The sequence below is a fragment of the Sminthopsis crassicaudata genome, chromosome 3 (assembly GCF_048593235.1).
Source record: "Sminthopsis crassicaudata isolate SCR6 chromosome 3, ASM4859323v1, whole genome shotgun sequence".
Taxonomy (NCBI): Eukaryota; Metazoa; Chordata; class Mammalia; order Dasyuromorphia; family Dasyuridae; genus Sminthopsis; species Sminthopsis crassicaudata.
The window spans coordinates 138,953,248-138,977,757 of record NC_133619.1 but is presented as its reverse complement, the minus strand read 5'-3'; positions in this window follow the sequence as shown (position 1 = coordinate 138,977,757).

The window sequence follows — 24,510 nt, the reverse complement described above, 5'->3', positions numbered from 1 at the left end:
ACTCTTGAGTTAATGCACTGAGGTTGGACAATTGAGCACTTGAGGCTAATTACCGATTGGACAATACTCTATAAGAATATGCTTGGAAAAGGGCCCTTCCCACTATTCTATGCTGGTCCAATCATTTTGTGTATACAGAGAATTGTGGGAGGGACTAAGGAGTGGAATAAGACTAGGGAGAGTCACTTCTGGGCTGGAGATGAAGAGGTGAGGTCGCAGAGACTCCTATGTATCCATCTCCTTCACTTCTACCATTAAAGACCGATAATAAAGACCAATGATTTTTGCTTATCCTGACTCCAGCTGATTCTAAGATATCCAGGATTCTAATGAGGTCATCACATAGAGTGAAACAGTTTTCTATAGCAGGATAACTTGAAAGATCAGTGGAAAAGATCAATCACAGATGGGATGAGTAGAACACAGTGCAGGTTACCCCAGCACAGACTTGATCCCAGGAAATCAGGCACAAGCCTCAGGGCAACTGAATCCATGGTCACAATGATGGTTTCCATACCTCTTAGACCGAAGACATCAAAGAGAACTTTAAAAAGTCAGTAGGAAAGGTTTGAATATGCTTACATATGATTTCAGCCATTTCATGAAAAGTAGTATTTTCATGAAAGTAGTATTTTGGAGATGGATAAATAGTAAGACATGTTGATAGCTCCCACCAAGAGATCTAAACAACTTACGTCCTGAATTAAAAATATATATATATATATATATATGCATATATATGTGTGTGTATATATATATATATATATATATATATGTATATATATATATACACACACATAGATATGTGTGTGTGCGTATAATATAATGGCTTTTTCAATAGCATATATATAGCATTGTGTTAACATATGAATGTCTTTAAAATTAATGATAGTCCTTTTAAGAAACTCTGGGTCTTGTCATTTCCATTTTTCAACAAAAATTAAGGGACATTTTCATAACATTGCAATATTGATTTATTTTAGTGACTTGGGACTTGAAATTTAAAGGCATTCATTTTACTTTGAAGAAGTTTTTTTTTTTTTCATTGAGTCTCTATTATTTGTAAAATAATATCTGATATATACTTATTTGACAAAGTCTTCTCCTTTTAAATTTCTTTGGGGGAGGGGAAGGGCAAAAACATTATTGTCCATATTTATTGCTGAGGAAAGAGACTCAATAAATGAAGTGCTTTTCCCTTAGTTTGAAGTCTCCTGAGTCCATGTCCTGCTCTTTTCCAATACACCAATCTGTCTCAGTCTATAAAGGACTTACATGTGCATAAACTTAAGAGAAACTTTTTCATATATTATATTTCACTGGTTGAGGGAACTCATTCATCATACAGATGCGCTGATCATTTTCTACAAAAGCATTTTAGTATTTGTAATGTAAGTGAATGAAGTGAAAGTGAATAAATGAATGAAGTGAAAGGAATATTCCCTATAAAGTCATAATGGACCATTTTAATGAGGAAAAAAACAAAATTCCACTTAATTTTATTATTCCTGAATTAGCTTGCTTTGCTAACTTTCACAAACTTGAATACCAAAAAAATTCAAAGAAATGTTAAGTCAAATTATTATCATTTTATCACAACTGCTTTATTTTCTCAGATTGTTGCAACACATTAATATGTGGATTTGTGTCTTGCTCTCTGCCCATTCAAACAGTCCTGCTCTCTGCCGACACCTGGTACCAGACCTGCCCTTACCCCTTACTGGAAGTCTTTGGCCAAAGCTTCCATTTTGCTAGCAAACAAAAGCTCGGGCAGCCACAGGGGATCAGGAAGGATGGGGTCCATTGCATTGCTGAAGGGAGGAACTGCTGATCTCTCTCTATGGAGTATTAAACAGGAGGAGGAGGGTTAAATATCTGAATGTGCCATAGACTCAAGTGAGCAAGGATGGTTGATTTTTTTTTTTTTCCCCTGGAGACATCTCAGCACCTGAGAGACTTGTCTGGCTGGACAGAAAGGAGGAAGTAGCTAACTTTTAGGACACAATGTGGGCAGGAAATTGAAGCTCCTGTGTAAGCAACACCCATCAAGACTGTTATTGGTCCTGCTTCCTTCAGGACTACACATGGATAGGAAACAAGCCCAGGATTTTAACAGCAGCTCCTTCCCTTGCCCTCATACTGGTTTTAGCTCCCTCAAGTAGAACTGAAGGGACACAAAGTACTGGTACTTCTCTCTGCTTGCTGGACAGGAGTTACCACATCCAAGGTTGCCTAATCGCCTGGGACAGGTACAATAAATGTATGTGACTCAGTGGCCTCCTTAAAAATGTAGGGGGAATATCCTGTTAGATTATTGATTGGAAATACAGACCAGCAGGCAAGAAACATACATGTATTAAGTATATACAGTGTGGTAAACACTGGGGACACAAATACAAACAAAAGGAAAGATGTTACATTGAATAGAGCCCAGGAAAGGTAGCTAAAAAGGGGAAATGAGCTACCTGTGAAGGAGCCTTGTGACAATGTCCAGAAAGAGAGAATCAAACACCAGAAAGGAGTAAAGTCAATATTCCATTTCAAAATAGAAGTTCCAGAAGAAACTCACCAGTGAAAAAAGCAGTCAGCATTATACAAGAATATGACAGGGTAAGAAGGTGTATGGAGTGGAGGGATCTTCAGTGTGAAGAGACCTTAGGGATTAAGATAAAGTACTGGGAGAGAAAGCAGATCCTTTATGGTGATTAAGTCTTGAAACTCAGAAGCAAAACTATGAGGGAAATAGTGTCATGAAAACCTACATCCTGAGTTCTATTATGAATTTAGCAAAAGAAGTATTTCATTTTCACAAAAGATAAACATTTAGATTTGGAAAGAACTTCATAAATAATCAATCATATATCACACCAAAAAAAATAAAGAAAAAAAATCTCTCTAAAAAACACCCACACCCACCCACACCCACATATATATATATATATATATATATATATATATATATATATATATATATATACAGAGAGAGAGAATTTACTCTTTTGTAGTTTCTCTTTTAGGGTGAAGAAATCCAATTATTCCCAACTATCCTGATATAATATATATTTATAACATTCTAATTATTACTTTCATCTGGATCAACTCCAATGTCAACTTCCTTTCTAAACTATATCATCAAGAACCGAACATAATTTTTCAAATATGTTGAGAACAGGAAACAATGGAAAGGGACTATAATATGTTGCTTCCTAGAAGCTATTTCTCTCTTAATGTAGTACAAGCATGTTTTAACTTCTTTTGGCTACTTCATCACATTGTTGGCTTATTTTGAGCTTTCTAATTTCCAAAAATAAACTGTATCTTAGGTATGCTCTTTTATTATCAGGTTTCCTCCATTTCACAACTGAAATGATGATTTTTTTAACTCAGTGAATATATTCCATTTAACCCCATCTTGTCAAGATATATTTGTATCCAGATTTTGTCATCCAATATAGAATTTACTGCTTCCTGTTTTCATTTATAAGTTTATTTTCAACTAAATAGAGTACTAGGTTCCTCTTTTAAACATGGAGCCCTTAGAATATAAATCTTTGATGTTAATTTATCAATTCCAAACACTTCATTACGCACTTTCATTATACGGTAAGCTCTGGGACATGACATGTCTTTTTTATATTTTTGGCTTTGTATAGACCTGGTTCAATGTATTGCATATTAGGCACTCTTAAGTGATTTTCCCCCTTTTTTAATGTTATCTTTTTTCTGGCTATACATGTACATTAACTTTTAAAATACAATGTTTTTTTATGAATTATGTTGGGAGAGAAAAGGCAGGAAAAAAAAAGAAAAAAAAACATGAGAGAAAAAACAGAAGAAAAAGAAAAAAACAGTTAAAATAATATATGTTGATTTACATTCTGTCTCCATAATCTCTCAGGATGCAGATGATATTTTCTATATAAAGTTTATCAGAATTGTGTTGGACCATTGAACCAGTGAGAAGAACCAAGTCTTTAATATTTGATCAGCACACAATTTTACTGTTACTGTGTATAATGTATTCCTGGTTCTACTTGTTTTGCTCAATATCAGTTCATATAAATCTTTCCAGACCTTTCTAAAATCATCTTGTTCATAATTTTTATATAATAATATTCCTTTATTCTCATATACTTTATTCTTATATAGTCATCTACTCATTTTCCCATTCTTTGCTACCACAAAATGAACTGCTACAAACATTTTTACAAATGTGGGTCCTTTTCCTCCTGTAGATGTTTTCTTGGGATACAGATCCACTAGTGGCACTGCTAGACAAAGGATATGCACAATTTTATAGCTCATTGGTCATGGTTCCAAATTGCCCTCCAGAATAGTTGTATCATTTCACACCACCAACAATGCATTAATGTACCAGTTTTCCCACATCCCTCTCCAACATTTATCATTATCTTTACTTGTTATCTTAGTCAATCTGAGGGGTGTGAGGTGGTACCTCAGAGCTGCTTTAATTTGCAATTCCTTAATCAATAATGATTTTGAGCATTTTTTTCATATGAATATAGATAGTTTTAATTTCATCAACTGAAAATTATTCATATCTTTTGATCATTTATCAATTGAGGAATGACTTGTATTCTTATACATTTGACACACTTCTTTATGTTTTAAAAATGAAATCTTTATCAGAAATATTGGCTGTACAAAAAAAAACCACAATGTTCTATTTCCCTTTTAATCTTGTTTTTGTTGGTTTTGTTTGTGCAAAATCTTTTTAAATTTAATGTAATGAAAGTTGTCCATATTGCATTTCATAATATTTTCTAGTTCTTTGGTCATAAATTTTTCCCTTCTGCAAAGATTTGATAGGTAAAATATACTTTGCTCTCCTAATTTTTTAATGCCCAAATCATGTACCAATTTTGTCCTTATTTTGCTATGGAATATGAGATATAGTTTTATGTCAAGTTTCTGACATATTATTTTCCAGTTTTCCCAGCAATTTTTGTCAAATAGCAAATTCTTATTCCAGAAGCTGGAGTTTGAGGATTTATCAAATACTAGATTATTATAGTCAATGATTATTGTGTCATGTGTATCTAACCTTATCTACCAACCTACCCCTCTATTCCTTAGCCAGTACCAAATAGCTTTGATGACTGCTGCTATATAATAGATTTTTATGTCTCTTACTGCTAGGCCACTTTTCTTTGCATTTTTTCCCATTAATTCCCTTGATTTTGTTGCCCTTTTGTTCTTCAGATGAATATTACTTTTTCTAGCTCTATAAAATAATTTTTGACAGATTGGTATGGTAATGAAAAGTATGCCAATTTAGGCATAATTGTCATTTTTATTATATTAGCTCAGTTTTAAATGACTTCTTGAAAATAATTATGAATTAAATTAAAATTAAAATAAAAAATTAAATTAAAATAAAAATTAAAAAAAATAAATTAAATTAAAAAATGAATTAAATTAAAAAGTATTATGAATTAAATATATTTAATTATTTTTTTTTTCCAGAGTCTATCTGGGTTGTTTCTTGCCCAATGTCACTCAGTGTGTAAGGCTGGACTGAATTCAGATCCTCCTGATTTTTTTTTTTCCTGCCCATTGCACAACCTAGCTGCCTCACTATTTTTTTGATTGTATAAACAAAGAATATTACAGTTCAAAACACTACCTCAGATTATCAAGACAAAGATGAGGAAGTATTGTTATAATTTAGTGGGATAATATACTTAGATTTCTTAATTCATGGAACTTTTGAAAAAGCACATTATTTTAAATGCTTAAGTATATATACTTTCCAGATCTCCTCCCAATTCTACCCCTCTGTGGATATATAATGATTTATAATGTGAGTACTCAGTTCCATTTTAATTCCATTAATCACTTCTTAGTCTAATCAAATATTATCCACATCTTCCAATAGAATTTTCATAGAGATATATCTAAGGTAGAAACCTTGCTTTAATATTATTATTATTATTATTAATATTATTTTTGCTAATACATTTGTTTGATTACATTTTATGGTTATTCATATAGCACTCACATTGTCTATTTGTCCCTCCTTGAGCAATTCATCTATAGTTGTGAGCATATATTTCTAGAATATTTTTGATCATGGGCAAAATATTTGTTTTAGAATTTTCATCTATAAAATGAGCTGTATAAGAAAATGGAAAACTTTCCCAAGAATATCTGAAATGGGATCATAGAGAGTCAGACACAACTGAAACACTAAACAATAACAAATTTTCTTCTTTAATGAAAGTCAACATTAGAAATTAATAACAGTACATCTATCTCAATTATATAACTTCCCAATATCTATTGAGGGGAGGGTACTAATATTATATTATTTTTTTACTAAAAATATTTCTTGAATGAATATTAGCATTCAGAAATGGTTATTTTGTCTCATAGTGAATTATGGTTATTCACAGTGAATATTTGTCTCAGAGTGAATTATGTTTAAAAGTACTATAAAATATCCCAAATAAAATCTAAAATCAATTCTCCCTCTTTTTCAGTTTTGGATCTGGCATCAAAATATTATATATAATCAGGAACACTTAAGAGACTTCATAATTTATCAGTATTAAAAACAAACAAAACCATTGTAGACAGCACCCATGAAAGTGATAAAATGCCTTTTGTGAATATATCTTTTTATGCTTTACAACTTATTTGATACTGAAAAAGTAGATGAAATATTTATCTCTTTGGCTGGTTCTACAAAAGGGCTTGGCCATGAATCAAAGAGAGAGTGAGAAAGACTACAGACCTGCTTATTGGTATCTTTTTGTGCTCCATGTCCAAATAGTTTTAGAGGGTACCCAAGACAACTGTCTACATACGTATAAAATATTTTTCAAGGTCAACTTATACATTGTAGATAATTTGGAGGAGGTTTGTTTACCTTTCAAACATGATCTTATCTAGCAAATCCAATGTTTCACAATCAACAAAGAATAAAAGTATATGATATATATTTTCTCAACTTTTTGATAAATGTTATGATTTTCAAGATGTAAAGTGTGGTGCAATAATATCTGTGAAAACTATTGTATTGCCTTAAGGGATTGCTATAGAGGGCTGGAACTCTGAAAATGTGTACTTGAATCTAAGACAGCAGAACCCTTAATGCTAATTATTTATTCAGTGTGAGATAACTGTTCTATATACATATACATAGATGACATGGTGATATGATGGGGATAGGCTCTTGCTGAAAGTGTTGTAGTGAGGTAATAGGAGGCAAGGATTTGAGGATTGAGGAAGAGGGTCAGAGTCTCTCTGCTCCATCACATTTAGATGGAAAGACTTCAAGATTCAGACTCCGTTGTCCAGGATCCTTTTTTGATGAGCCATGTGGTAGCTTGCCTGCCTCCTTCATTTCTCCTCCTAAAGACGAAGGACTTTGACTGATCCTAACTCTGACTGAACCTGAGGCCCTCCAGAGAGCTAGTCTGGACATTATAGATCCCCTTCCCATAAATGGCAATGATTCTTTAAAAGATATTTGAAAGTTAAAACTTAGAAGAGTCAAGAAGTCATAAGACTTGGACCCTTTAAAGTAGCAATATTTTATGAGTTTATTAATATCCCCACTTTAAAAAAAGTGTTTTGAAAAATACTTTTTCAAATCTATCACAATCATGTCTTCCTGCAGTCATTTTTTCCTCAACAAATTGTTTTTGGTACAGTGTTACATTCTATGTATTTATCTGATTATTTATAGATTTATGTTTTCTTCAATGTGCATAATGCTCAATTCATATTAAATTCCCAATTTATAATTGCTCATGATATTTCATCATATATGGGACTTGTGAAACAGTGTTACACTGAAGTCAGGAAATTTTACTTCTAAATCTGTCTCTGTTATATACTTGTGATATTTTTGAAACAAATAGTATCATTTGTTCCCTCTCCTTCCCCATAATCTGAAATAACTTCAATGATCTCTACATATGCTTTGATGTTACTACACCATAAGTGAAATCCTAATTGAAGATATCATTCATACATTTAAAGCTAACTCTCTGGCTGAATACTTTGAATTTGTGGACTTCATAATGGAATTTTGGCTGTCTTTCTTTTCCTTCCCCTCAGCATAAACTATTTTATACCATTTCCTTCAGCATGTACCATTGAAATGAGCCACTGAATTAGATTTTAGGTCACTGCTCCTATTGTAAATTCTACACAGTGAGAAACTATGGAGTGTTTTCTGTTGATGGTATTGCTTCTGATATTCTGTATGATATGAATGAGATTTGGCATGCTGTGATGTTAGAATAAACATGACCCAGGTTATATAGTTTTCTCTACTAGTTTCTCAAGAAGTGTTACATTCTTTTAAACCACAGTGTAATATGGGTTTGCACTAGAGAGCCTTTCATATAGATGGTAAATATTGAAATCTATTGAAATGTACAGATTTCATTCATTCATGGCTAGAATGCTGTTTGACTCTTGCTGATCACAATAGAACACTATGTACTAGATATATGTATTATGATTTAAGGTCATAGAGTGGAAAAGGAAAATGAAAAATCCCCAATATTCTAATAAATGATTTGCTTCCTTGAAAATTCTTCAGCATCAAGAAAATGTGCATTACTTGGATCCTAAGAATACACTGTAGATTATATGGGGTCACATTGCCCATACCAACCTTGCTACTTTCACATATTTTATCTATATCTATATCTATATAATACACACACACACACATTTCTTTTTCCCTAAAGAATTCTAGGTCTGGAATCAAGGAGACTGAGTTCAAATTTTATCTCAGGCACCTACTAGGTGTTGAAAACTGAATAAGCTATTAAGCTTCAAATTGGCTAAGTTTCTTCAATTAAAAATTGGGTTTATAAGAACACTAACCTGTCAGTATTGTAATGAGGATTGGATGAGATAATATTTGTAAAAACACAGCACAGCTGCCTGGAACATGATAGGTACAGTGTAAATAGTTATTCTCTCACCCTTGTAATACAGCAAGGATAAGGTATCATATTGTTTCTCTGAATGTGACTCCCATTATCTCTAACTGGAAACACTTTTGATCTTTAAGTCAATAAGTTAAAATGACTTTTTGTTTTAAATCTTCCTAGACCAGGAAGCTGAGTCAATGAAGTTGAAGTCAAAGAAAAACTCTAATACTTTTACAAGTATTTTAGAAGAAATTAAAAGTAATGTATGCTCTATTGTAGAAAATTGGCTCTAAGATTATATTTACCCCCTTTTCAAAATTCATTAGCAATGCTCTCAATATATTTCTAAGATCACTTTTAAAGGAATTTTATTTTTTTTTAAACTCTACACAAAAAAGAAAAATAAAACAGAATAGATTAAGAAAGACTGAAAAGGAAAATAAATAATGAAAATGAAACAAAATATTGTCAAATACCCAGAAGAATATCAGGGAGAATTAGAAATAAAGCAATACATTTCCATTTCATGCAAACATATATAATAATTGAAGAGATTATATATTCATAACTTTCCATTTTTGCTTCCTTGCAAATTATTATTTTCTTCTCTGCTACACACTTTGAAATTTATTCTTTTTTCATCACCCAACCACTACCTCTCATACAAAGGATACAGTTAAGCACTCCCACATATACACACAGATATATGGCTATATCAACACATAGATATAACTGCATGCATACATACTCCATATACACACAATACACATACAACATATATGCATTTACACATATGTAAATATGGATCTAAACAATATTTTTATGTTGTAGGTGTGTATATACATACATATATGTGTGTGTAAGTATATATAAAAATGTGTGTATATATATATATAATGTAGATTTCTCTCTTGATTGATTGAATCTTTAAGTTTGATTTTGTCTGAGATCAATGATTACTAGCTCTGCTTTTTTCCTCTAATAAATTCTGCTCCTGATCCTTGTAATGTTTTTACAGATTTCTTATTTCAGATCCATGCTAACTACTTTAAATTCTACTCCTTAACTTTGCCTTGCTACTATTTAACCTCTCCCAACCCATGGATCCCTCCCTTCACTTTTCCCCCCAACTTTTTCCTTTATTTTCATTAATATATACATCTTATTCTATACTCATTTATCTAATCACTCTTATGTAGCACACTTTATTCTATGTCACCTTTTCCCCTCCTATTATCCCTTTGCCATTAATCTACAGAGTCTGTTCCCTGATGCAAATCTATACATCCTTTTTATAATAAAACTAGTTTTAACTCTATCTTGATTTTCTCTTTTATAAAATGGTTGATAATGGCACCTATCTCCCAGTTTTCTTAAGAGGATCAAATAAGATATTTAAAGTCTTTAGCAAAATATTTGACACATACTAATTACCATATAAATGATAATGACAGTAGTAATAGTAATATAGGTAGTAGTAGTAGTGGTGGTGTAGTAGTAATAATTGTGATAGGAGTAGAAAAGAGACTAAAAAAAGATAATCTTAAAACATGTTTTAGTCATTATAAGATCTATAATATACTAATATTTGTTTTAGCTAAGAAGGACAATTTTCTTGCAATTAACAGTATACTATTACTATTTTATAAAACTACTATTACTACATACTTCTACTATATAAAAGTCCTTTACCTCCCTTTACAAATAAATTTAGTTTTTATTATTCCTAGATTTTGGATTTTAGAAGCTATTAATTTGCTCCTGTAAAATTGGAGGGGGTATGTGGAGTTTATATTTGGAGTCTCAGGCCAAATCATTCCAGTTTTTCAATATTTTATTTTCTAAGACTCCTTAACATCACAGATATTAGATTAAATGCCATTTTATGCTGATAGTGGTATGGTAGGCTTATCCAATTTCCTTGGCAATGGGAAGGCAAATAAAATGGTCTGCTCTCTTCTAAAATATAATTAAAACCTGCAAAACACAGAGCAATTCGCCTTCATTGCTTTCTGAAATGGTCTCCTACTATTCATTCTGCACTTTTGGATAGCTTCTCATCCAATAATTGAACATGAGAACCTATACTCAGAACGTTTAATTACATTAGATAAGAGATGTAGTATATCTTTTCCAAGGGTGCATACTGATAAGTCTTCAAAATATGAAACTAACACATAGAACTCCTTTACCCAATGACCAAAGCAAAACTAAAACCCATACTGCTATGATTTTTCAGGTTATTGATCATCCTAATCCTATAACAGTGCTATTTACAAATATAATTTATGAGCATTTAATTTTATAGACTGATAAATATTAAAATGGAAAGAAAGTAAATTAAGATTATGCATTTTTAAAATATTTGAATTTTGTAGGCAGAAATATTGCCTGTTATATAGAGGGTTGTCACCAACTCAAGAAATGCTTAGGTTTAAATCCGGTAATTTCTTTGTGATTCTGAGAAAGTCATTTGTAGAGAAGATAATGATCTGAAATGATAAAGGTAGCTTATTGACTCATAAGTTCCCTATACCAGTTAAATCAGAGGGCCAATCTCTATATGATAAATATATAAAAATATTATGATGTCACAGTTCTAGTAGTAGAATATCTCTTTCTTGGCACACTGCTAAATAAAAAAAAAATCCTCCATCACTTTTTTATATTCTAATTCCCATTATAAAGAAAGTAGATAATGTGATCTACATGATATATATTTAAGTGTATGAATTTGTTAGTCATTCATTTTTAATAAAAATAAAATGGAATGATATCATCCATGAGTATATCATTTGAATATGTAATGAGACTTCAAAATATATTACAAAATTGTTTAATACATTTTAATGATATATAACTTCAAAAATGTGATAATAGATATATTTCCTAATGATTGTATTATTAGAGAAGCAGCAGTTGATAATGAACAAACTTCAAAGACAACAAGACTTGAATTCAGGTCTTCACTATGATTCCTATTGGCTACATTTTCTTTGGTAGCTATCTAATCTCTCAGAGTTCTAGGAAACTTTCTGAGGTTTTAAATTACAGAGAAATTATTGACACATCTTCCTAGAGGGAGTGCCTCATTCAGGAGTTCTCATTCCCAATAAAATTACAGTTTAACCCTTATAGTAATAATTTCATAGAAAGAAAGAAGGTAGATTTTTAAATATTGAGAGAATTAATTCAAATTAGTACAATTGATAGAGTCTGGAATCAGGAACATCTATGTTCAAATATAATGTCTTTAAATTACTGCCTCTGTGACATCTGGGGCATATTTAATAATCTGCATTTGTCTTATTTTCCTCAACTGTAAATAAGGAAAATAGCAACACTTGCTCTCCAGAAGTGTGAGAATAAAATGGAGTAATATTTACAAGTTCTTCACACAGCACCTGGCACATTGAAGTGATTTAATTAATTTGTGTTAGTTTTTTTTCTTCTCCCCTCCCATGTCATGAAAAAAACTTTGTGACAATATTCATAAATTCTTGAAATAATAATGAAAAATGAATTTCAATTAAATTAACTTCATATATTATGTTAGTCCAGAACATTTGGGGAGTACACAAAAGCATGTTTAAAATATCTTCAGAACTGTTACATATGAAAGGTATTAGAGTCATTTAGTTTCTTTTTTTAAGCCTTTTATTTTCAAAATATATGCATGGATATTTTGACAACATTGACCCTTGCATACGCTTGTGTTTCAGATTTTCTCCTTCTTCCCCCAATCCCCTCTCCTAGATGGCAAGGAATTCAACATATGTTAAACATGTTAAATATATGTTAAGTTCAATGTGTATGTATATATATATATATATATATATATATATATATATATATATATATATATATATATATATATATATATATATACACATTTATATAATTCTCTTGCTGCACAAGAGAAATCAGATTAAAAAGAAAAAAAAAGAAAGTAAATGAGTAGAAAAACAAAATGCAAGTGAAGAACAATTAAAAGAATGAGAATGTTATTTTGTGATCCACATTCAGTTCCTACAATCCTCTCCCTAAGTGTAGATAGTTCTTTTTATCACAAGATCATTGGAACTGGTATTAATCATTTCATTATTGGAAAGTTACACTCATTGATTGTCATGTAATTTTGATATAGTTGTGTACAATCATCTCCTAGTTCTACTCATTTCACTTAGCATCAGTTCATGTAAGTCTCTCTAGACCTCTCTGAAATCCTCCTCCTTATCAATTTTTATAGAACATTATATTCCATAACATTCATATACCATAACTTATTCTGCCATTCTTCTACTGATGGATATCTGTTCAATTTCCAGTTTCATGCCACTGTGAAAATAGTTGCCACAAATATTGTTTGCACATGTGGGACCTTTTCCTTCCTTTAAAATCTTTTTTGGGATATAGGCGCAATAGAAACACTGCTGAGTCAAAGGGTATGCACGGTTTGATAACTTTTTGAGCATAGTTCCAAATTGCTCTACAGAATGGCTGAATCACATTCAATGTATTAGTGTCCCAGTTTTCCCACATCCCATCCAACATTCATAATTATTTTTTTTCCTGAGAAGTGTGTAGTAATATCTCAAAGTTGTCTTAATTTGGATTTGTCTGATCAATAGTGATTTAGAGAATCTTTCCATATGAATAGAAATGGTTTTAATTTCTTCATCTTAAAATTGTCTTCATATCTTTTGACCATTTATCAATTGGAGAATGACATGGATTCTTATAAATTTGAGTCAATTTTTTATATATTTTAGAAATGAGGCATTTATCAGAATCCTTATATATGAAAATGATTTCCCAATTTATTGCTTCCCTTCTAATCTTGCCTGCATTAATTTTGTTTATACAAAACCTTTTTAACTTATAATCTTATCTTTAACTTAATATAATCAAAATTGAGTTTCAGTTCTTCTTCAAACACAAATTCCTTCCTTTTCCTCAGATCTGAGAGGAGGTAAACTAGCCTATGTTCCTCTAATTTGCTTATAATAAAATCATAAATTTATTTAGCTCTTATCTTGGTATGTGGTGTTAGGTGCGTATCAAGTCTTAATTTCTTCCAAACTAGTTTCCAACTTTCCTATCAGTTTTTGTCAAATAGTGAATTTTCTCATTCCAAAAGATTGGATCTTTGGGTTTGTCGAGCATTACATTGCTATAGCTATTACCTATTTTGTCCTGTGAATTATACCCTATTCCACTGATTGATTACTCTATTTTTTTAACCAGTACCCAATGATTTTGATAACCATTGCTTTATAATATAATTGTAAGTTTGGCACAGCATTTTTTTCCCACTAATTCCCTTGAAATTCTTGACCTTTTGTTCTTCCAGATGAACTTTGTTACTATTTTTTCTAGATTTGTAAAACAATTTCCTGTGAGTTTTATTGGTATAACACTAAATAAGTAGAGTAATTTAGATAGTATTATCATTTTTTATTATATTTGCTCAGGCTACCCATGAGCATTTGATATTTTTCCAACTGATTAGATCTGAGTTATTTAGTTTCAATTAAGAAAGTAGAAATAGAATCTGTTGACAAAGATATGACCAGATAAATTATAAGTCTACATAACAAAGAACTCTCAGATTTAAACTATTGAGAAATGACATGGGTACAGACTATTTGAGGCTCCTATTCCTAGGAGATTTCTGATAGCTTCCAAATAACATTGGTTGAATTTCATGCAATTGGATATGCTTTTGTCATGTACAACAGGAATGACCTAAGGACTGAACTTAGAGATAACCTTCCAAGTCTTATGTGGACATGATTTTATGTTTGTTTTTTTTTTTTTTTTTTTTTTTTTTTTCTCTTGTCTAGGTTTACTTAATGTAAAATAAAGTTGATAAAGGTGATGATTTCTAAAGTTCTTTTCAGGTTTAAAAACTCTGTAATTCATATCCATAAATGTTTAATGCCTTAACATTTGAATGTCCCATATATTAATGTTGAAATATTTTTAATATAACCTACAGAGTTTTAAAAAATCTTTCCATCTCAATAATTTAATTTTAGTATAGATATTCACATATTCTGAAACATAACAAAATTTCTGGTGAATGTTGAAAACATTATTTTAAAAGAATCAGGGTAGAAACATGGAAAACTGTGGAATCAGTAGTCATGGAGTCCTCAGGAACTAGATCACTAAATTTACATTAAAAAAAAAAAAAGGAAAAAAGGGTTGGACTACAAAGTCTTTTGGTTACCTAAAAGTTTTCAATTCTAAATATCAGGTAAGTTTTTCTTTGGATAATAAAATCAGATTTTTAATATTTTTTTACAATAATACTACTACTTGATAAAGTTTCCCTTGTAAAATTCTTATTTAAACCAGAAGAAAATTACATTTTTAAAACATTAAAATCTTTTTAATAGATTTAATTCATTAGATAAACTACATATCTACATTTTTGTCATGTACTTTAGTAAAGATTTAATTTAAAACTTCAAAAGCTTAATTTAGATCTCAAAAAATATTCATACATTTGTAATTAGAAGCTCACAATACAGGTAAGCTAACCAATAATATTCCTAATAATACACCCACAGGAACATTGCTACATTTTTTGAAAACTGGAACATTTTTTTCTGAACATCTGCTTTGAATATTACTTGTATTATAAAAGGAACTTCTAAAAAGTCAAAAACATTACAAGTAAAATTCACATTAAATATGGAACAATTCTACAATATAAGGTCAAAGAAGTGTTATATATAATAGAGTACTAATATTAATATCTTCTAAGATAGGAAGCATTGTTAATAGCAATAACTTTGCATTGCTGAAAAAATCAAATGTTAAAATACACCTGAATCCAAGGTTCACTCTACATATTAAGGAAACATAAAGGGTAAAGAAATTTCAATATTTGATGGATTTATATTTTATGATTGATTTATATTATTGATTTTATATTTTTATGATTGCTTCTGGAAAATTACTATCCCATAATGGCCTATGGACCATAACTTAACAATATTTTATCCTATAACTATTATCAACTCAGTATAAGAGAGGCAAAAGACCCCCCAAAATCAGTTTCATGTCCTACCAAATTTGGAACATTGGACTTTTGCTGTCCATAAAACTTTCTACTGGATCTTCTTTAGTTCTTTTCTATGAATAAGTTGAAGTATCTATAGTGAGAACAAGTTCTATGAAAAAAACAAAAAAAGCCAAACAAACAAACAAACAAAAACCTAATGCTTTATATAACCAGCATTGCCTATCTTCAAGCTTGTAATTCCTTCATAATTTGATTTAAAACATTCTTGACAGCATTAAAGGAACATAGTTGCCACATGTTTGGAAGTATCTTTTTTGTAGCTTTATATTTTAAAAATATATGCAAAGATAGTTTTGAACATTCACCTTTCAAAATCTTGTATTCCAAATTTTTCTCCTTCCTTTGCCCACTGCCTCCTCTAGAGAGCAAGTAATCCAATATATGTTAAACATGTACAATTATTCTATACATATTTCCACATTTATCATGCTACACAAGAAAAATTAAATTAAAAAATGAAAAAAAATGAGAAAGAAAACAAAACACAAACAAACAACAACAAAAAGGTGAAAAACTATGTTGTACTCCACAATCAATCCTGACAGTCCTTTTTTTGGATACAGATGACTTTCTCCATCAGAAATCTTTTGGAATTGGCCTGAATCACCTCAATGCTGAAAAGTTCCAGTCCATCAGAATTGAGCATCACATAATCTTGTTGTGGCTTTGTACAATTTTTTCTTGATTTTACCCTCTTCATTTAGCATCAATTCATGTTTCTCCAGGCCTCTGAAATTATCTTGCTGATAGTTTCTTCAAGAAGAGTAACATTCCAAAACATTTATATACCATTATTTATTCAGTCATTTTTCAAGTGATGGTCATCCACAAACATTTTTACATATGTGGGTCCATTTCTCTTTTTTTATGATTTTTTTGTGATACAGAACCAGTAGAGACATTGCTTGGTCAAAGAGTATGCACAATTTTATAGCCCTTTGGAAATAGTTTTAAATTGCTCTCCCGAGTGGTTAGATTGGTTCACAATTCCACCAACAATGTATTAGTGTCCCAGTTTCTCCACATTTCCTATAATATTTATCAATATCTTTTCCTGACATCTTACTGAATCTGAGTGCTATGATACCTCAGGGTTTTACTAATTTCCATTTCTCTATCTATAGTGATTTGGAATATTTTTCATAAGACTAGAATAGTTTTAATTTCTTTGTCTGAAAATTCTGTTCATATCTTATGACCATTTATCAATTGGAGAATGGCTTCTTATGAATTTGAATCAATTTTTTAATATATTTTAGAAATGAGGCTTTTATCAGAACCCTTGGATGTAAAGAGTTTTGCTAGTTTTCTGCTTCCCTTCTAATCATGTCTGCTTTGATTTTGTTTGTCCAAAACCTTTTTAATTTAATATAATCAAAATGATCTATTTTGCATTTCACACTGTACTCTAGATCTTCTTTGTCCATAAATTTTCCCCTTCTCTATAGGCCTAAGAAGTAGACTATCTTTTGTTCTTTTAATTTGTTTATAGTATCACATTATATCTAAATCATGAACCCATTTTGACCTTTTCTTCATATGGGGTATTAGGTGTTAGTCTATTTTTCAATTTTCCCAGCATTTTTCTCAAATAATAAGATCTTATTCCAGAAGCTAAAGTCCTTTGGTTTATCAAACATGAAACTACTATAGTTATTGATTATTGTGTCTTGTGAACCCTAACCTATTCTATTGATCAACTTCTCTATTTCTTAGCCAGTAACAAATGGTTTTGATGACTGCTGCTTTACAATATAGTTTTACATCTTGTACAACTAGGCTACCTTGAAAGTACTTTTAAAACAAATTCCTGTCATTATCTTTCATTTCCCAGACTAAATCTTTAAAAATTGATTTCTCATTACAATACATTTGACCCAATTAAATTGGCCCTTCTTAGAAATTTTCACTACAATATTTTTTTGAAATCTAGAATTATATTGTTTTCTGGTACCAATTTCTTATGAATCTGTTCACTCATTTCTCTTAGCACATTAAGTTAGAAATCATTCATGGTTTAATGGAATCATTAACTCCTTTTTTCATATTTTGGTTGAGTAGCTGGGTGATATTCAGTTAATGAAAAAGATTCAATAAGTTGTGTTTATCACTTTTGTGTAAAACTATCTTTCTTTAGCATTTTCTTGTATTTTTTTTTAATTTTCTCCCTATTTCAGTACATTTTGAACTCAGCTACCAACATGATCTTCTTAAATCCAGTGTATAAGCACTGGACACAGGACTAGATATTGTTCGGCATCCCTACTTTTGAAAAGTCAGGAAGAGTATGAACACAATTACAAAACACATTTTAAACAACTAAAGGTAGATTTAAAAATTAGAAATAATATTAATTGTTCATAAATAAATAGGGCTAATACGACAAAAAAAAATCAAGTTCATTCACTTAATCTGAGCCACACCAAACTATCCTGTAATTATTTTGTTGAGATAGAAAAAAATAATAAAACAAAAATGGAAGAACAAAAAAATCAAGAATGTTAAAAAATGCATACTAGTAGTTCTACATTCTTAACTATATCATAGTGAGGTAATCATCAAAATAATCTTATACTAAGAAATATAATAGTATATTGATGGAATAATTTCCATGCACTTATATAGTACTAAATTACAGTAATAATCTAGTGTTGGATAAAGCCAAAGATCAAATCCTTGGGGGGGGTAAGAAGTCAACAACTAACAAAAATTACTAGGAAAATAAAAAAAGTAATCTGGGAGAACTTCAGTATAGATCAACATATACTGATAAGTTCAAAATAGATAATAATGTAGATATAAAGAATATCATAAGTAAATTAGATTGGCATAGAAAAATATACCTCTCTGATGTATGGCTAAATGAAGAATTTATGACCAAACAAGAGAAAGATGTTTACAGGAAGTAAAATACATAATTTTGATTTGCAAAAAAAATGCATAAAAATAGAAAAACAATTTTAAAAAGTGGGAAGAAATCTACATTTTCTCTGATGAAGGTCTCATTTCTTAAATATATATGGAACTGAATCAAATTTATATAAATGAGTCATTTCCTGATTGATAAACTTTCAAAGACAATTATCAAAAACTCAACATTATGAGTAGTTACCTGGGGGAGAGATAAGTGTTATAAATTAGATTGCTGATTAGAGAAGTATAAATTAAAACAACTCTGTGCACCACCTCACAGCTATCAGATCGGCTAATATGGCAGAAAAGTTAAATGATAAGTGTTGAATAGGAGGGAGGAAAATGAGGGGAATTGTTGACTAATCTGACCATTCTGGAGGGCAATTTGGAATTACAACCAAAAATATATAAAACTGTGCATAATATTCAGTCTAGCAATACCGCTACTAAACCCATGTGCCAGAAGAATCATATAAAATGCGAAAGGATGTATTTCTACAAATTCATTTATTTATTTTTTTTTAATTTTTTAATTAATTTTATAATTATAACATTTTTTGACAGTACATATGCATAATTAATTTTTTTACAACACTATCTCTTGTACTCCCTTCTGTTCCGAATTTTTCCCCTCCTTCCCTTCACCCCCTCTCCTAGATGGAAGGCATTCCCATACATATTAAATGTCATAGTATATCCTAGGTACAATATATATGTGCAGAACCAAATTTTGTTGTTTTTGTTGTTGTTGCAAAGGAAGAATTGGATTCGGAAGGTAAACATAACTTGGGGAGAAAAATGAAAAAATGCTAACAGTTTACACTATTTTCCCAGTGTTCCTTCTCTGGCTGTAAATGATTCTGTCCGTCATTGATCAATTGGAATTGGATTAGCTCTTCTCTATGTTGAAGATATCCATTTCCTTCAGAATACATCCTCATGTAGTATTGTTGTTGAAGTGTATAATGATCTCCTAGTTCTTCTCATTTCACTCAGCATCAGTTGATATAAGTCTCTCTGAGCCTCTCTGTATTCATCCTGCCGGTCATTTCCTACAGAACAATTCATATACCATAATTTACCCAACCATTCTCCAATTGATGGGCATCCATTCATTTTCCAGTTTCTAGCCATTACAAAAAGGGCTGTAACAAACATTTTGGCACATACAGATACCTTTTCCTTCTTTAGTATTTCCTTGGGATATAAGCCCAGTAGTAGCACTGCTGGATCAAAGGGTATGCACGGTTTGATAACTTTTGGGGCATAATTCCAGATTGCTCTCCAGAATGGTTGGTTTCACCACTCCACCAACAATGCATCAGTGTACCAGTTTTCCCACATCCCCTCCAACATTCATCATTATTTGTTCCTGTCATCTTAGCCAATCTGACAGGTGTGTAGTGCTATCTCAGAGTTGTCTTAATTTGCATTTCTCTTATCAATAGTGATTTGGAACATTTTATATGAGTGAAAATAGTTTCAATTTCATCATCTGAAAATTGTCTGTTCATATCCTTTGACCATTTATCAATGGGAGAATGGCATAATTTCTTATAAATTAGAGTCAATTTTCTGTATATTTTGGAGATGAAATTTTTATCAGAACCTTTAAATGTTCATTTTTCCAAATTATCCCCTCCCTCCCTCCACTCCCTCCCACCGATGGCAGGTAATCCCATACATTTTACATGTGTTACAATATAACCTACTTACAATATATGTGTGTAAATACCATTTTCTTGTTGCACATTAATTATTAGCTTCCAAAGGTATAAGTAACCTGGGTAGATAGACAGTAGTGCTAACAATTTACATTCGCTTCCCAGTATTCCTTCTCTGGGTATAGTTATTTCTGTCCATCATTGATCAACTGGAAGTGAGTTGGATCTTCTTTATGTTGAAGATTTCCACTTCCATCAGAATACATCCTCATACAGTACTGTTGTTGAAGTGTATAGTGATCTTCTGGTTCTGCTCATTTCACTCAGTAACAGTTGATTTAAGTCTCTCCAAGCCTCTCTGTATTCCTCCTGCTGGTCATTTCTTATAGAGCAACAATATTCCATGACCTTCATATACCACAATTTACCCAACCATTCTCCAATTGATGGACATCCATTCAACTTCCAGTTTCTAGCTACAACAAAAAGAGCTGCCACAAGCATTTTGGCACATACAGGTCCCTTTCCACTCTTTAGTATTTCTTTGGGATATAATCCCAATAACAGCAATGCTGGGTCAAAGGATATGCACAGTTTGACAAATTTTTGGGCATAGTTCCAAATTGCTCTCCAGAATGGCTGGATTCTTTCACAACTCCACCAACAATGTATCAGTGTCCCAGTTTTCCCACATCCCCTCCAATATTCATCATTATTTGTTCCTGTCATCTTAGCCAATCTGACAGGTGTATAGTGGTATCTCAGAGTTGTCTTAATTTGCATTTCTCTGATCAGTAGTGATTTGGAACACTCTTTCATATGAGTGGAAATAGTTTCAATTTTATCATCTGAGAATTGTCTGTTCATATCCCTTGACCATTTATCAATTGGAGAATGGTTTGGTTTCCTATAAATCAGGGTCAGTTCTCTATATATTTTGGAAATGAGACCTTTGTCAGAACCTTTCCTTTTAAAAATATTTTCCCAATTTGTTACTTCCCTTCTAATCTTGTTTGCATTAGTGTTGTTTGTACAGAAACTTTTTAGTTTGATGTAATCAAAATCTTCTATTTTGTGATCAATAATGATCTCTAATTCTCCTCTGGTCATAAATTCCTTCCTCCTCCACAGGTCTGAGAGGTAGACTATTCTCTCTTCCTCTAATCTATTTATGATCTTGTTCTTTATGCCTAAATCATGGACCCATTTTGATCTTATCTTAGTAAGTGCTATTAAATGTGGGTCCATGCCTATTTTTTTCATACAAATTTCCAGTGTTCCCAGCGGTTTTGGTGAAATAATGAATTCTTATCCCAAAAGTTGGGATCTTTGGGTTTGTCAAACACTAGATTGCTATTTTTATTTACTATCTTGTCCTGTGATCCAACCCTATTCCACTGATCAATTACTCTATTTTTTAGCCAATAACAAATGGCTTTGGTGACTGCTGCTTTATAATATAGTTCTAGATCAGGTACAGCTAGGCCACCTTCATTTGATTTTTTTTTTTCATTACTTCCCTTGAAATTCTCGATCTTTTGTTCTTCCATATGAATTCTGTTGTTATTTTTTCTAGGTCATTAAAATATTTTCTTGGGAGTCTGATTGGTATAGCACTAAATAAATAGATTAGTTTAGAGAGTATTGTCATCTTGATTATATTTGCTCGCCCTATCTAAGAGCATTTAATGTCTTTCTAATTATTTAAATCTGACTTTATTTTTGTGGCAAGTGTTTTGTAATTTTGCTCATATATTTCCTGACTATCCTTTGGTAGATATATTCCTAAATATTTTATACTATCGACCGTTATTTTGAATGGAATTTCTCTTTGTATCTCTTGCTGTTGTATTATGTTGGTAATGTATAAAAATGCTGAGGATTTCTGTGGATTTATTTTGTATCCTGCAGCTTTGCTAAAGTTCTGAATTATTTAGCTTTTTAGCAGAGTCTTTGGGGTTCTCTAAGTATACCATCATGTCATCTGCCAAGAGTGAGAGTTTGATTTCCTCATTACCTAGTCCAATTCCTTGAATCTCTTTCTCAGCTCTTATTGCAGAGGCTAGCATTTCTTGTACAATATTGAATAGTAATGGTGATAGTGGACAACCTTGTTTAACTCTCCAAATTTATTTAAAGCAGCTCTTTTTTTGTTGACAAAGAATTAAATATTTAAGAGGTATTCATCAATTGGGGAATTAGTAACCAAGTTGTGATATATAATTGTAATAATATAGTATTGTGATGTAGAAAATGACAAGTAGGCCAGTTTTAGAACAATCTGCAAATACTTATTTGAATGAAGAGACCAAAACAGGAAAATATTTTACACTGTAACTATAATATTGGAAGAATAATTTACTGTGAAAGAATTATTTGCTCTCTCATTCATGACAATGATCCAAGACAATTCCAAGGTTCCATGAAGAAAGATTCTATCCATCTCCAGAGAAAGAACTAATAAACTATAAATACAAAATGAAGCACAGTTGTTTATTTAAATGAATGGAAAGACCCAAATGAATTGTATGAGGTAGCATTGGCCACCAAGATCTTTGACTTGGCCCAGAAAGTATCAGAAATTTTTGAAGAAAAGGAAACAGACTTCAGATAAGGGGAAGAGTATTAGCAAATACAAGGAAGAAGAATTTTAATTTTGAAATGAAATGAAATTTAATTATTTTCTACTACTTTTGAAGAAAATTACTGTAGGACGCATAATTTCCCTTTCCCTTTAAGAAATTAAAAAAAATCCCTCAACAACAAAATAAATTCTAAAAGAAAATATCCATTTCAATAGTAACACACAATTCTATTAAAAACTGACTTTGATTAAATTGTACCAACAATAGCACAATTCCTATATTATTCCCCCTGAACTATTCTGATTCTTCTCCTGGTAGATTCAGAAATGACAAATGATTCAGAAAATATAATTGTGATTACTCATTTTTCCCCTTATTTCTTCAATTATCAATTTACATTAATTTCATTCAATTAAATTTCATTAATTTTTCTCTAGTATTACTATACTAGAATATAGTATAAAATAGAAAGAATACATGTTCTTTATATATGTATCTACCTAACGGTACCAGTAACAGGCTATTGGCTTTATTTTTTATGTCAGCTCCAAAATTCAACATCATTTCCCCCATGCTACCTTATAGAAATAATAATTTCGGGGGCAGCTAGGTGGCCCAGTGGATAGAGCACCAGTCTTTAATTCAGGAGGACCAGAGTTCAAATCCGATCTCAGACACTTAACACTTCCTAGCTGTGTGACCCTGGGCAAGTCACTTAACCCCAGCCTCAGGAGAAAAAAACAACAACAAAAAAACAAACAAACAAAATAGAAATAATAATTTCTATGTCCTCACAGGATTTTCATTTAAAATAATTCTGCTTATTTAAAATTATCTTAGCTATTTATTATTGAAATATGCCATATAAATAATTTTATCAATGTCATTTGATATATATATATACATTAATGTCATTTTATCAATGTTAATTACTAATCATGTATGGGAAATTCATCCCATTTTAAAAACTTCCTCAAAAGTTCTGCATGTTCAGACTAAAAAACTTTATCTAGTTCAACATTTTCTTTCCATTTAGTTGAAGAAAAAACATTTGCAATAAATGAGAAGCAAACAATCAGCAAGAAGTGACTTCATGTAAAGAGTTATTAAATTACAAGTGACCTCATTTGATTCCTTCAATTATAATACATAATTATAATTTAATTGCATTGTAATGATAGACTGCATGTCAATGCTAAGTGGGCTATATTTAATTTGAAGGAAAAAAGTAAGAGGATGTGTTTTCACAACAATATTAGAAGGTTTGGAAAGAATTAAAATAATTGCACAATGACCAAAAACTGACAAAATTATCTTCTGTTTTGCTGACTGAT